Source organism: Lissotriton vulgaris, chromosome 11, assembly GCF_964263255.1.
Source record: "Lissotriton vulgaris chromosome 11, aLisVul1.2, whole genome shotgun sequence".
Lineage (NCBI taxonomy): Eukaryota > Metazoa > Chordata > Amphibia > Caudata > Salamandridae > Lissotriton > Lissotriton vulgaris.
The window spans coordinates 1,037,598,119-1,037,610,328 of NC_141699.1; the positions used below are offsets into that span (position 1 = coordinate 1,037,598,119).

The 12,210-nt window shown below is 42.3% G+C and overlaps 1 pseudogene; it reads left to right on the forward strand.

Moving 5' to 3' along the window:
• Positions 1-402: 402 nt before the first annotated feature.
• LOC147684024 (PCNA-interacting partner-like) lies at positions 403-11,797 on the forward strand (annotated as a pseudogene).
• The last annotated feature ends 413 nt before the right edge of the window (positions 11,798-12,210 follow it).

The following is a 12,210-nucleotide window of genomic DNA, read 5'->3' on the forward strand; positions in this document are numbered from 1 at the left end:
GAGAATACACAAATTTCAACAAAAAGAACATGTTTATTTTGATTTTGAAATGTAATTTTTTTAATTTAGATGGTAAATGACATACAATTAATAATGTAAACTATACATATATTTTCAATTTGTAGATTTTCTGAAAGAAAGGGAAAGCATGGATTTGGACAACAATGTAAATACAGACTTAGAGGAAATGCAAGTCCAAACTCAAAATATTTCATCACCAACAGTAGGAAAAAAGAAAAAAAAGAAAAGGGTTCAGCAACTGCAAGACTCTGATAGTGATGAACAGATAAATACACATGAACATTTGCAACAAACAGTTGGAAGTAAAGGAAAAAAACTGTAAATCAATGCAGTAGACTGCAACAATTTTACAGGAGAAGATCACGTCCTGCAAGCCAGGCAATGTCCTCACAAGATGAGAGCCAGGCCAGTGTGGTGGAGAAGAAGCTCCTCAAAGTTCAAAGGCTGCAAGGCAAAGACATCAGGGTCATGAAGGGCCAACTGAACCACATCAAAAACAACATGAGCACCATGAGTGACAGCCTTGTCAGAATGACTTCTGTGATGGAAAATGCACATATGGCCACTAGTACAAAACATGAGCGCATGGCAACAGCCATGGAAAGAATGTGTGATGCAATAGAGGCACAGAACATTGCTAATGCCAATAGGCACTTCAGAATATTCTCTAGCATACACACTTACACCCGAGCAGGCCCGGACTGGCCGCTGTGGGCACCGGGCAATCCCCCGGTGGGCCGCATGGTTGGGGGCCGGTTTTGGGCCCCTGGGGGCCGTTTTATATTACAGGGCCGTTTTTGCAGCTATGCTGAAAAAACGGCCCTGTAACAAAAACGGCTGAAAACCGGCCTTGGCACAGAACGCGGTCGCACCCCCCCCCTCCTCCCGGAGAGTGGGAGGGGGGCCGGCCGAGCACTTTGCCAGGGCCGGTTCTGGATCCCAGTCCGGCCCTGCACCCGAGCAATACATCGCTTATGCAATACCAATGGCAAAGTTATTACTACTACACTGTGTATGCAAAAGGACTTAAGGAAATGTTGCAAGGCCCTGTCTGACAGAATGCTTGCCAACACTATTTCAAAGGAGGTCATGCAGGAAGACATGAGTGTGCTTCCATCAACACATGGGGGCAATGCAAATGAAGGTGCAGAAGCAAGTACTGCATCAAAAACTGAAACATTGGTTGGACGACGCAGTACAAGACATGTCACACTGCAGGGCAACACATCTACAGCTATGAGGAATAATAAAAGTAAAGCTTTAGGTGTGAGAGGGAGAAAATAAATTTAAAGACTAATGAAGGATTGTGAACTTGCCAATACTGGCCTGAAACAGCTGAAAATTAAAAGCTACATTTTGTTTTCTTTTTGAATTCTTTTGCTTTCATGTTTCCTTGGTTTATCATTAGTGCTCTTCTCATTTTGAATTAAAGTCAATCTGAATTCATGAACATAACCTGGCTTCTTACCTGTTTTTAAAAATAATGCTCTGTGATTTCTGCTCGTCTTCGCCTTCCTTCAGCGGCATCTGGTCCGCGCATTCTTGCATGTGGTTGTTGTGGCTGGTAGTCATTATTTGGTAGAATGTCATCTACATCCAGTTCCAAGTCTCTCCGTGTGGCAATGTTGTGCAGGATGGCACATGTCGCAACTATTGCAGCATACATCAGGGCGATATTGCAATGCTCCACCGGTTTTGTGCAGTATCCTGAACCTAGACTTCATGACCCCAAAGGTCCGCTCCACTACATTTCTAGTTGAAATATGGGCATGGTTGTAGTTTTGCTGCTTACGGGTTGCTGGATTGAGGTATGGTGTCAATATATATGATCTCACACCATATGCACTGTCTCCTATGAGAGTTTAGAAAAATAGAATGGCAGTTAAGTTATCATGTACCAGAATGTGAAAGAAATGTAATTTGAGCAATAGAGCATGACTTACCAAGCAAATATCCATCTCCAAATTCACCAGACAACAGTCGCCCATGGATGGCACTATGTTTGAATATATAGGAGTCATGGGCACTCCCAGGGAAACTTGCAACTAGGTCTGTGATTATTGTTTTTGAATTGCAAATTACTTGGATGTTTAAAGAGTGGTAGTTTTTTCTGTTGCGAAAAATATACTCATTTGTAGATGGGGGACAGATGGGAATATGGGTTCCATCTATGCAACCTATCACATGAGGGAAATTAGCCATGTTGTAGAAGTCAAACTTGGTTTCCAACAACTCTTGTTGATTTCTAGGGAAATGAATGTGATGCTGTATCCTTATCAGCATTGCATTAAGGAAATCTTGGAAAAATCTAGAAAGTGCACTCTGTGAAACCCCCCCAGCAATTGCTATTACTCCCTGGAAGGAACCTGAGGCTAAAAGGTGTAGACAACATAAGACCTGCACATAGGTGGGTATGGCTAGGATCCTACGTGTTTCTCTGCGTAATATTGGGTCTAATTCAGCAATTAGATCTATTATGGAGTCTGCATTCAACCTATACTTGTCATATATTTCTGCCTGTGTCTGACCAAACAAAGTAATGCGCAATCTAAATATCCTTTCACTAAGCATCCTCCTTCTCCTTCCTGCTGCTCTCAACCTCCAGCGACGTGCAAGAAAAATGACTGCTGCCATCCTCAAAGAGGTGTACTGCAAATGAACAACCCCTTAAGTACCCAAATAATTGATTTCACATGTTTCCCTTACAATAAAAAAATTTACCACCTGCTCCCAGTACTTCTAAATTTAGAGATTCCTAAATGCGATTCCTTGAAAATGCGCAATTTGCGATTTTTGATGCATACACTTTTTTGAGATTTTTTTGCGATTCCTTAAAATTGCGAGTTTTTAAGGAATCGCAAAATCAATTGCGAATTCGCACATTGAGAAAAATACAATTTTGAATGATACATCTCAAAAACAGGATTTGCATTCGCAAACGGACGAATTTTGCGATTCGCACCGTTTGCGAATGCAATTCAGTTTGATGCATGTGGGCATTAGAGATTCCTTAAATTGCGATTTTTTCATTTGGGATGATGCATCCCAAATGCAAAAATACTGGTCGCAAAGGGGCAGATTCTGAGAATCTGCCTGCTTGCGACCAGGTTTTAGCTTGATGCATGTGGCTGTATATTGTGATACTGTTATTTGATCAAATTACATTCAAGGGCGCTCACTCTTTAATTTTCAAATCACTTCCTCATTTGTATATCAATGTTGGCGTCCAATGTGATTTTATGTCCATGTGACTCACACAATCAAAATGGCTGACCTCATTAATGGTAATGATGAACAGACACAAACATCTTTCAGATTATTTGAAGGACCATGAAAGAGGGGATGATTAAAAACCAAGTGTTGCCTTTCAGATCACCTAAGCACATTTGAAATCTGCCACAAAAAAAGTTTGAATTAGCCCCTAACTTACCTCATTTGCTCAATGCAGGGAGGCATAACAGGCCTCAGAGATATAAGGTGACACTTATTATTTCAGAGCTCCGGGAAATTTGAATAATTTGTGCTGACACAGAGGTTCTATTGTCAGAACGGTGAGTGTGCAATTTCTGCAGACTCAGATAGATACAGACTTGGCCTAAGGTTACTGATACAACTGCTTTCAAATTTTAATACAATTAGAATTGATCGTAAGGGCATGGAGGTTACATTTATATCTTTGAATTAAATGTGAATATTAACAAACAGGTAATTAATCAAAGTTTTCTTGTGAAGGCTGGAAGTCACCAGCCGATGAATTGTGCAAAAACATGCCTTTACTCTCGCATGTATGATTTCGTATGGGTTTAGTTGGGCAAAGTGACTCCAATAACCTATTAATTCCGGGAAAGTATATGAATCTGCTTTTACCAGCATATCATTTTTAGCTGTGTACAGGCATTCTGGGTCACAGATACAACCTGTGCTATTTCCAAGTTCTTTTTCCCTAATCATGACTGTCATCTGAGAAGTTGAACAGTTGTTAAAATATTTATTCCACTTTTCGCCATGTCTGCCCATAATGGAGTGGCCTCATAATACATACTTTTCATTCCATTATAACATTTAAAATTCAGAGGCTATTGAGCATTTATTTTTAGATGTCCATCAACCCATACTTTCACATTAAAATTAAAATAATTGGTAATGCTCTGAAGCCATTAGTGCTTAATTGAAATTCAGGAAACTCCAAATGGGCAGAAAAAGTCATGATCTGCAAATAAATTGAAAAGTCCTGTCAGGCGAGGATAGAGGCACTGCCATATATTGGTTAGGAAGTGTGTGCCATTACAACTGCCACATTTATCTGCGCTACTTTAATACCGTGGAGTGTTGAAACTGAAGCATAGCTTTTAACATTTTAATCATGAATCTTGCACAGTGGACTTCAGAAGCAACCGTACTTATAGCCAATTTTCTCTACTAAACAATCAATTTTCTATTTTGTTTTTCAATCGAGGCATAATCTAACTTCTTCTCTATCTATTATACATTGCCCACCATGCACACATTCTGTGTACTTGGAAAATTCCTATTCCGTGAAATAGGCAGGGGAAGGTAATGTGGACTAATCTAAAAGAGTGCAAATTTTTTACCAGTGACGGCTGGTCAATTTATAAAGTAGTGGGGCTATCAAATCAAAGGTCATAAAACAGCAGTAAGGACACATACAAACACTCACACACATGCTCACAAGCACACACACTGGTGCACACTTGCAGACAGGCACATACACCGCGTAAGCATATTCTTACTCATACACACAACATGGAAACTTACCTGGTGTAGTCCTCAGTGCACAGTTTCCTCTGCACGTGGATTTACCAACATTCAGACTGAACAAACAAGTTGAGAAAGCCAAACTCACACCCTTATGCCCAATCAGAGGCTCGGATAGGACGTAAGGCTGTCCTTTTTAGGTCTCGACTATTCTATCCCGCAGGGATTAATAGACGAGAGTATAGTAGGCAAAACAAGCTCTTGAACCATTTCAGATTTAGTACAGTTCGTGTGAACACAATCACGCGCATTCTCCCCACGGGCATTTTTTTCAAGAGCTTTCAAGAGCTTTTATTGGCTCTTCACCCTGTCCAGCGCCAACCGTGACGCTTCTCCAGCGCGCGCTTGGCCCGTTCCCTCCCACTCGTTCGCATCCCGCCCCGACCAGGCTCACGCTTCTCCAGCGCGCGTTGGCCCGTTCCCTCCCACTCACTCGCATCCCGCCCCCAACAGGCTCTTGAATAAAGCGTGAGGCTTCTCCAGCGCATGCTTGTTTCATTTCGCGGCCGATTTTGCTTGTTTACATTCAGCAGCGCACGTCATTGCTCTTGGTTTCGTTTCTTTAGATTTGCTCTGGGCCGGCATCTTTTTGTAGGCTTTCACACGAGTGCTTGTTTACAATTCGCAGCGCACGTCATTGCTCATGGTTTCGTTTCTTTAGATTTGCTCTGGGCCGGCATCTTTTTGTAGGCTTTCACACGAGCGCTTGTTTTTTGGGGAGGAATAATTATTGCAAGTGAATATAGTACGCAGCATTTCCCTTCCATCGCTGCTTCTTTTTATTAATTTTGGCTTTCTCTCTTTCTGCTTTACGTTAGGAGCCCTCCTCCAACAACCCAAGCACAAACGCAGTCCTTTGTTTTATTTGTTGCTTTCACCCTCCCACCTTTCGAGCACAAATGCATTGGTTCCCTTCCCCCACCTTTTCTGAGTGCATCAAGTTAGGCAGCAAGAGGCCCGGGCACCCACTCCGCCTCAGATCACATTCACGGTGCTCAGTTTCCCACTGGGTTGCTTACCAACGGATGTGGGCTCTAATCTCCTACAGCATAGACATCGCCAAGGGGCATCAGGGAGCGTATCTAAAAACATTTATAACTGTTGCAAGTACAAATAGTACGAATGCAACATTTCCCTTCCGTCACTGTTTCTTTTTAATTTGGTCTTTCCCTCTTTCCTCTTGACGTTAGGAGCCCTCCTCCCACCCTCCAAGCACACGCGCAGCTTTGGGGTTCCCAGCACACATGTACATGCTGATGTGGCGCTGCTACAGCTGTATTACAATACGTTCTCCTCACCCTCCACTCTTGGTAGAGCTGTGCCTCGTGTGTAACAAAAGGTGTGTGTGCATCACAAGCAGAGCAAACCCAAGTGACAGCGACTTTAATTAAAGACCTCCCTTAAGCAATCTCATCAGTAGCCATGCTTCTCCAGTCTTGGTGTCTGTGTGTATCGCTGTGAGTCACTGTGTCTGTTTTAATCTATTTGTCAGTGCGCACTGGCTTTTACTTATATTGTCTGCTGTGTGCTTAAAGTATATCTCTGTGAACATCTACCATCTCCTGGGACACCCTGGCCATCTGCTACGTTTCCTCACTAAAACCATCCAGCGAGCCCTGTTAGAAAATGAACTTCAAAATCAGCGTATTATTGGGAATTTGCACACCGGTCCTTAACGCCTGCCCCCAACCCGCCATTCAGTTTACTCACTATGTAGGGAGAAGGGATTACACTGAAGTCCAAATCCAGACGGGACGAAAGTGGAGGGCAAGTTTAGCCACCGTTTGCAATTTGCCTCCTCGCGTGGTCTTTTGCACTGTCGTTGTTTACCGTAACTTTCTGACAGTGTTTGCATTGGTTTAATTGACAATCGCTTTCCTTCCACTTCTTGATTGGCAGTTGTCTGTTAGTGACAGGATTTAGAAGGATGGCATGCGAGAGCAGGGCATACTGCTTATTTTGTACGAAATTACTTCCACTGTAAACTTCAGAAGGTATTTTGCGCAGACTATGTAAATACTGAAACGTGCAGTCAACCACGAGGACAGCGGAAGTGGGTGTCAGACGTAATAATGGAAAACCTCAAGTTAAAAGCTTTGTTAACAGCGCAAGTTGTTAGAAAGGGTAATCCTGTGACTGAATTATTGCTTGACAGGACGTAGCCCCAGGACACACACATACTTCCAGCAGGGTGCTTCCACCTACCCCCATCGCTCCACTTTGCTGTAGGCCATTGAAACATCCGGCGGAAATCGCAGCTCCTCGCAGAAATACACAATTACCTGCAAATTGCCAGGCGTATTTGCAAAGACGTATAGTAAAACACACAGACAAACATAAGTACAAAGGGAAAGCTCTGGACAACACACGCTCGTTCAGACGCGTTCAAGAGACACCAAAATCAAACGCCACAGTTGTAGGGCAGCTGCAACTGCAGCCAGCTGATGCAGGTGACATATGGCTTTGATACACCCCAATTTCCTCAGACACGCAGAAAATCCGGCAGTTTACAGGACCTGGGGTGGAACTCAGAAGGGCACTTTCTACACATGTCTGGGCACGTTACTGCGTGCACTGAAAGTATTGGCGCACCACCAGGCAAAAGACATGGGATTACATACTGCATGCAGCAAAGCATGTAACTCAAAACAGATGCGAACAAAAAAAGCTCAGTATGAACAGTGGAAACACTGTCAGACCGCAATCAGCAGGCACAATGTGCATACTCAGCCACAACGCTACGGTTCGGTTGGCAGGCACTGGTACTGCTGTCCAAGGACACAAATACCACCCCCAACCCCCATCTGACTTGCAAGTAAGCCTGGCTCTTGAAGCGCGACGCTTCGCCAGCGCGCTCTTTGCTCCCCCGCCCCTCCCACCAGCTGTAATGAGGCTCCTCTGTTTGCACTCTCCCCTGCTGCTCACATTCCACCCTCCCTTTTCCTCCAGCCCTTCTCAAAACCTTTTCTTTCAATCACCCCTCCTTTCTCCCCCGCCTACAGGCGTTCTATAGATTAATAGTTTTGCCCTTCGTATGGCGTTTAAGCTAAAAGCTTAGCTGCACATCACGGGCGTTTAAAGGACTAATAATGTTTTGCTACTACGCGTTGCACTGGACGTTAATGGCACTTTCGGATTTCTACAGTTTTACTCTTTCTTTTTTTAGTAGTACTAATTCATCGGCTTGAAGTCTTTCATCTTGATTTTTATGTTAAGTCACTCCCACACGGGGTCACCTTTCAAGTTACGTGACTAGCGCGATTTGCACAACCACTCATTGTCTTTATTGCAACAGGAGTATTATTCAATGAGCATGGACTGGACCATTTATATTCTTTCTTTTGTGGTGCTCCACTTATGATTCCATCGGTAGACCCTGTTTTTATTTATTTTCTTTAACCCATGTCTAAGATTTGCCAAAATCATGCCCCTGACAATATGCGTGCTGCCAAGTGCATCTTGTTACTATCCAGGTAGTACATGTGCAGTCTGTTGCTCGCCAATGCAGTTACAGCCAATTGCATCCTATTGCCATTCTGTCTGTATATTTGCCGTCAATTGCACCATGCTGCCAGCATGAGAACATACGTGCAGGCAATTGCACGACCCTGCTAGCATGACAACATATGTGCCAGCAATTGCCCCCCGTGCCATCTTGATGCTCCACGTGCAGTTGGTCCCACTCTGTGCCATCCTGACAATGCACATGCAGCCAGTTTCACTCCGAGCCATACTGACAATACACGTGCAGTTGGTTCCATCCTGACAATGTTCGTGCAGTCAGTTGCACCCCGGTGCCCTACTAACAATGCTTGTGCAGTCAGTTTCACTCTGTGCCATACTGACAATGCACGTGCAGTTTCTTCCACCCTGTGCCATCCTGACAATCCACGTGCCATCAGCTCCATCCCAGTGCTATACTAACAATGCACGTGTAGTTGGTTTCTTCCACCCTGTGCCATCCTGACAATCGAGGTGCAGCCGGTTCAATCCCGGGGCTATTATGACAATGCACATGCAGTTCGTTGCACACAATGCCATATTGACAATGCACACGCAGTCACTTTCACTGTGTGTCATACTGACAATGCACGGGCAGTTGGTTCCACCCCGTGCCATTCCGACAAAGCACACGCAGTCACTTTCACTCTGTGACAAAGGCATTTTTCTGCTATGCTTAAGGTATACAGTGCCAAGGTTCCACCAGTACTGTCATACACTCTTGAATATGTACCAATAACTCAATGGAGCTTTTTAGACTTAAAAGAAGGAAAGATCCTACGAAAACTAATGAAGTTGTCCCAGGCGGTACCAGTGCAAGCTCTCTGCCTTGAGTTTTCACTAACCAGCTCCTATGCCCGAGCAATCACCAATATCATCAGGTGGGCGTACAATCTCCTCCATGCTGAAAAAGGAACGCTCCGATTCCTACTAAAAATAGAAACATTTGAATGTGAAGCATCAAAGAATGTATTTTCAAGAAATATCCTATTTGCTTTTAAGTTATCAGAGGTTAATATCAAGCTGTTACTTTCTTGGACTCCTGCCCAGTTGAAACTTTTTCTAAAGCACTTTACTTCAAGACTCAGCTTTGACCTTGACTCTCAGCACTGTTTTAAACTGTCTTTATATAAAAATATCACCGAATCTATAGAATATAAGAAACCTCAACAGTACATTAATTTTAACCTAAACCATGGAGCTAGGAGATCGATTGTTTTGCTCCGATTCGGAATACTTCCGGTAAAAACCATTACATCTAGGTGGTACTTAAAAGAAAGTCTTAGATGTAACTTGTGTAATGTCGGAGAGCAAGACTTGGAGCATTTACTGTTTACCTGCCCAAATGCGATAGTGGTAAAAGCTGGGAAAAGGTTTATTCATCCAATCTATTTGAAATGTAGAATTAACTCAGTACAGGAACTGATTATTTTATGTAAAGCTCTGCCAAATGAATTTGTATGCTACAATTTTTACAATTTTTTTAAACCATTTTTAACTTTGTATTAGAATGACATTTTTATACTAAACTGTTAAAATTGAAATTGTACACTTAATATTTGTGGTTCTCAGTGGAGAACCAAATCAAATACAATAAAAACTTGAAAAAAAAACTTGACTAGGTGCTGCCTTGGAAAGGTATAGCTTCCATCTGGTCACATTCGATTTGGACCATTGCCGAAAGGTCATTGGATGTGTGGTTCTATATGAATTCTTTCCATCTCTTGGGATTGAGAAAGGAATAATATAATGGTCAGTTCCATACTGTTGCTAGAGGTGACTCTACTGTCATATCAGATAGATTCATAAAAAGTGGGGGTAGAATGTGACCCTTGTTGAAAGTTGGCAATCTGAACATTCTACGCTTTCAATATGAACATTGAGATCACCTAACAGCATAAAATTAGCTGTCTGAAGACTAGAGGCATCTAAGATGTCTGGCGTTATCTTCATAAGTCCTGTAACTGGACCAGTAGGCCGATATATCAATAACCCTGAACATTTTAAAGCAGGAGATAATCTGATTGAGACGGTTAAACTCTCACTGCTCTGGATTGGTATTGTAGTCACCTTACAGCTGAAGTTGATAAACAGAAATTTGTTTCATTCACAGGTGCTCTCGGTGCTGTACTTGAATCCTGGAAGTATGTACTGCATGATAAACTTGGTCTAAAGCTTGAGACGAACAAGCCTGAAGATGATGCAATCCATGCCTGAAGAGTATGCAGCTTAGAGGAGTACTTATGCCATTTTTGTTCACCAGAACAACATCATGTTGGCTCTAAATATTGTCTATCAAAGTTTTGAAGAGCTGAAGACTTCTAATAACCATTTGGACCAACATCTCCTATTCAAATCATGGAATGTATTTCTGATGGACTCGAGTGTTTTGATGGTGAAGTCTAAAAATGATTTGGTATTGGCTTTGATTCCCAATGTTCCCAACAGATGCTTGGAAAGAGACACTGTCAAAGAGCTAAGGCATGCAACATGGAACAAGCAGATGTCTCTCTTTTTCTGGTGGCAACCTAACTTATACTTACAATAGAGCCTGGCGGCAAAGGTTGCGCCCCTTCACAGTCTTATCCTTCGAGAAAACATGCCAGTGGACTGACCAGCTTTGTGAACTTTATTGATAAAACTTGATGAAACACTGGCTGAAATCTCAAATCCAAGATATTCAGTAGGCCAGATTTTATTAATAATGAAAAATAATTTGATAAGTGGCTGCAGTAGCGAAGATTGATGCTGTGGATGTCATACTTGCTTTAGGATTGAGGGTTCAAAACATTTTTAAAGTTCAGCAAGGTGAAGTCAATGACTTCACTAACTGCATAAATAAATGCCATAAACCATGGGATGGCATCATGTAGACGTGATACAGTAAAGGCCTTGTTTGTTTGTTTGAATCAAGATGTTGTCAACCCTGCAATTCAAAGTAAAGCAAATATCTTATGTGTGGCTGGAGCAAATGTCTATTTTTTGTAGAGGATTGCATCCTGACTCTCTTTAGATCTCACGAGCAAACCAGTGACTCCTCTTCCAAATTCCTCAGACACTGTGTTAAAAAGCTTTAGATGGAAGAAGAGTAGAAGCTGACATTGATCGGATCACAGTTTGCCTGTACATACAATGATGACCAAGGCTGCAACGAAAGCTGCAGGAATTCCTTAGCCGGAACCAAGTACCAATTTGTGTTCACCCTGAATTAAAGTTGGTTTCCATGCTCTGCTTCCCTGCGATAAGATGGTTTCCATGCTGCGGTTCCCTGAAGAACCTTCTTCTTTAGAACCTCCACAACAAGACCAGCTCTGGGACGAATTTCTGGAATGGTCATCTGAAAGAACTTGCATGTAGTAAGGAGAAATTGGATGAGACGTTGGAGCTCAAGAACTCGAAGAGGATTCAAAAAGTGGATTCAAATACTGAAAACCTCTCCTGAGAGGGAAGACCTCACAAGAAAACTATTGATGAACTCAAGGTATCAAGGAAGCCATAGAATACATTTGACACTAAACTCTGTGCAGCAGAGAATGTCAGAAAAAGCAGAAGAAAAGAAGAAACATAGTGAAAAAGCTAAGTAGCTTTTTCACAATCTGAATTTTTTTAACAAATGTGAATATGGCAAACGTTGGGCATTTGTATCTACTACTATCATGTTTTAGCAGTTTGAGTTTTAAACGCATTATAATCCGGTCTGCGTCATGGAATGGATTCAAATAAAAATCATATTTCCCAGCATAGTGGGCTAACTCTTACCAGCATGCACCTGAGCACTGCAACAAACAACGAAAATCTAGTTTAGTGGACTCGAACTACAAAACAATCCAGTGATAAATATCTAGAGAAGTATTGAGTATTGGAGAGTTATCAATTTTCATGGACTTTCTACATTTTTGTACAAAGGTAGAA